The sequence below is a fragment of the Poecilia latipinna genome, unplaced genomic scaffold, assembly GCF_001443285.1.
Source record: "Poecilia latipinna isolate Pla-1442-1.1 unplaced genomic scaffold, P_latipinna-1.0 Scaffold1179, whole genome shotgun sequence".
NCBI lineage: Eukaryota > Metazoa > Chordata > Actinopteri > Cyprinodontiformes > Poeciliidae > Poecilia > Poecilia latipinna.
In genome coordinates, this window is record NW_015113795.1 from 89,714 (window position 1) to 93,081 (window position 3,368).

The 3,368-nt window shown below is 37.2% G+C and overlaps 1 long non-coding RNA gene across 1 annotated transcript in view; it reads left to right on the forward strand.

Moving 5' to 3' along the window:
- The first annotated feature begins 1,946 nt into the window (after positions 1-1,946).
- LOC106960372 (uncharacterized) overlaps positions 1,947-3,368 on the forward strand; it is a 6,113-nt gene continuing 4,691 nt past the window's right edge. The window contains exons 1-2 of the long non-coding RNA XR_001427546.1: positions 1,947-1,984; positions 2,160-2,334. This is a non-coding gene — a long non-coding RNA (uncharacterized LOC106960372). The remainder of the gene's footprint in view (positions 1,985-2,159; positions 2,335-3,368) is intronic.

Consider the following 3,368-nt stretch of genomic DNA (forward strand, 5'->3'; position numbering starts at 1 on the left):
CCTCAATAGAAAGAGAAAAAGGCACAAAAGAAACGATAACGGCGATAAATTAAAATGAGGTCGATAATTTTCATTTATCATGCGATTAAGTGATTTATTGTTTATTGCAACAGGCCTAACTGAAACCCTTCTCCTGGCTTTTTATGCAGTTTGTACTGGGAGCACTGGGAGAAGGCAGAGGAGCTCGATTTTTTTCACAGATTACCTGCCTTATGTTGTCACAACAAAATATTTTAACAAAAACATGTTAAAAAATATTTTTAAATAAAAAGTTGTTTTTTAATCTAACATAGATTTTATAAAACAAGCACTTTAATTGGCATATTTATATTATAAATTAGATTTTTTTTTGGAAAATAAACTACTTTAAATAATTATGTTTGCTTTAAATTCACAGCACTTGGAAATAAGCAAGAAGTAGTCCAAAGTTTTTAAAAATTTTAGCTGATTTTATTTTGTTTTAATTGAGATTTTGGTGGTGCCATTTTCTTTTTTTTTCTTTTTTTTTTTTTTTTTACCATTTCATGAGAATAAGGGTGAAGAAAAAAAATGGGGTGGAGCAGGATATAATTGAGCAAGGGTGGGGAAATGACAGTAAAGAGGGGTGGAGGGAGTGAGATGTGGAGGAGGCTCCGGGACTCCCAGAGGTGGCGTCCCAAATGCAGGGAAGCCTCAGAGGACGCTCTGGTGATTGCCTGACCTTCCCACTTTCTTCATACCGTTCAAGGGCAGAATGTGTGTTTGTGTGTATTGATGTGTGTGTGTTTCATGCTGACAGCCATGTGGTATTTGTACTGTCTCTGTCTGTCCAATTAGCACCAGCTGGAACAGCCTGGACATTTTTTAGCGTGTGTGTGTGCTACATCAGCCGACGTGCTAATAATTCACATCTGCAAAATTTTGGAGACAAACCTTTTTCATTCACACACTCTAACAGATCCTGTTTATTTTAGCAAACCGACATCTCATGAATATTTCAGTGGCTTGCACCTTGAGGCAGACGACTCCACCAGCAAGGAAGGGGAAGAGTAAAACACATTAAAACACAGGGTATAACAGAGGAGCAGCAGATTACCCCTCATTATGCAGCATTAATCGTCTATAATCTGCTTTTAATCCAATATCTTTACCTTACTCAATTAATGAGCCATACGTCAAGACTGGATTAGAGTGCAAACACTGGCTGCTAGAGATCTCAGCAGAGAAGAAGTCAAAGTAAGAGACGGCACGAAGAGCAGACGAAGAAGATTATCATCCTCTCAGCCGGATTGCTCTAAAACAGTTGAAGTCAAGAGACAGCTTAAAGTCGAGACACTTCTGCACAATATTGTTCTGTGGAAGTTTAACATTTAAGACCAGATTTAAACAGTTAAACATTATGAGAAACAACCGACCAGGGAGATGTCAGGAAGAGGCTCAAAAGAATTGGTATTTAGACATAAGTACGCGAGGCTGCCTTGAAAAACTAAAATGTGGCAAAGTTAAATGTTCTGTAAAACAAAATGCTGCATAATGTTTTTGATTTAACATTGATAGGTCAGAAAACGATGACAGTAGGAAGAGATTTTCTATTTGACCAAAATGTTGGATAGCTGTTGGATGTTTGAATCTTATGCAGGTTCTCTTCAGACTTTTTAGGAACTTGATTTATATATCTATTTAAAAACTAAGTGCTAATAGTTGTGTCGGTCGCATCTGTAGAATTGGGAATAATTGGGGAGTATTTGATTGGGAATGAGAACTTGTAAACCAATCAATTCAGTGAGACTGAAGATGTATGTTTTGGTGCAGCAGGACACTGATTTACTGAAAAGTTTCTGCCTGTCCTTCCTGTTTGTCTGTCTTCTTGTTTTGTCTTCGCGCTCTGCCTGTGGTCCGGCCCACACAGCCTGTTTTGCAGCAGGTGAAGTGATTCACAGGCTTGATGAGATATAGCTCGAGTGTTGACAGGTGAGCTGGCAGGGAAGCCAAATGAGGGAAGATGGTGAGATGAATATTTCCAAGAGTCACACATTTCTGTTTAATCCGAAACTGGAAATACTTTTCTCTTTTTTTTAAACATTTTAAAACGTAGCATTTTACTTTACTAGGCAGGTTTATGTTTTGTTCAAATTGTCTCTAAAGAAGGCCACATTTTTACCATTCTTATAATTTTGAAGGTATGTTCACTGACAAGCAAGAGCAGATCCTTGGCAGACTGAACCATTTCTTCCTCCTCTTTGATCCAACTCTTCCTCTCCTGCCTGTTTACTTTCCTGAACACCTCCCTGGACGGGAGAATCTCTGTTTCTCCCAATGAACCATTAATGTATGAAACAGAGAAGGAGCAGCCAGGTGAGCATGCCATGACTCTGTTACTATGGAGACACAGGTAGCAACTCTCACGGTGAGACTTTTATTTATCATTTTTCCATGCACACATGAACACACAGCTGATGCGCACATCTGGGAGCCCGATTTTTCTCAGACTAACTCAGAATAGATAATCAAATCCGGAGGTGTTTATGCAGAGCGTTGCCTTATTGTGGAAGGAGGAGCAGTAACCTTTTAATACCCACTCACAAGTTATCACTTCAGCATTAAAAGCCAGGCTTCAATGGGAAACATTTCTACAGGAAACATGGTCAGTTTTCTATGGAAATTGGTAGAAAAAGGTTAACAAATAACAGCAATTACTATTTTGTTTTGACATTAACAAAGAGTTATATCTAAAGAATAAGATCTTTATTGATACTAGTGTTCTGTGAGTACTAGAAGCGTAATGCTACTTCCAGGGTTATAAATGTCTTGGATTTGTCATTACAGTTTAGTTTTTTTTCATTGTGACTTTTTGTTTGTCTAATTCAGTTAGCTTTAATTGGTTTTTAGGTTGAATTTGCTAGTTTTTATTAGTTAAATGTTTAGTTATAGTTGTAGTTTTACTTTTTTCACACTTTGATCTTCTTGAATTCTCCACCTAAAAATGAACCAAAGTATTGTGATTATGGATACATTGATTCGATAATGAATACTTAACATACCATTTTCCAAAAAATGTCATGATTTTCATAACCGGACAACAAGACACAGCTGGATACCATCTGATTTTACATTTCCACCATTCTTCTTTTTGTGCGTTTTTCTCCACACAGGCATCTTCACACACAGCTTAGGAGTTACTTGAGTTACCAGGAATTACATTTAATATGTTACATTAATATGACTGCATATGCAGTTTGTACTGAGGAAGGTTTTGTTTTCTATGCAAACACAGAAGTCTTAAAGGTGTCACTTTAGGTCTAGCAATAAGACTCTAATCACATGGCCTAACTTCTTTTTTCCAATCTTTCCCTCTGCATACTGTTAAGGAAGAGATTCTAAAATAGTTA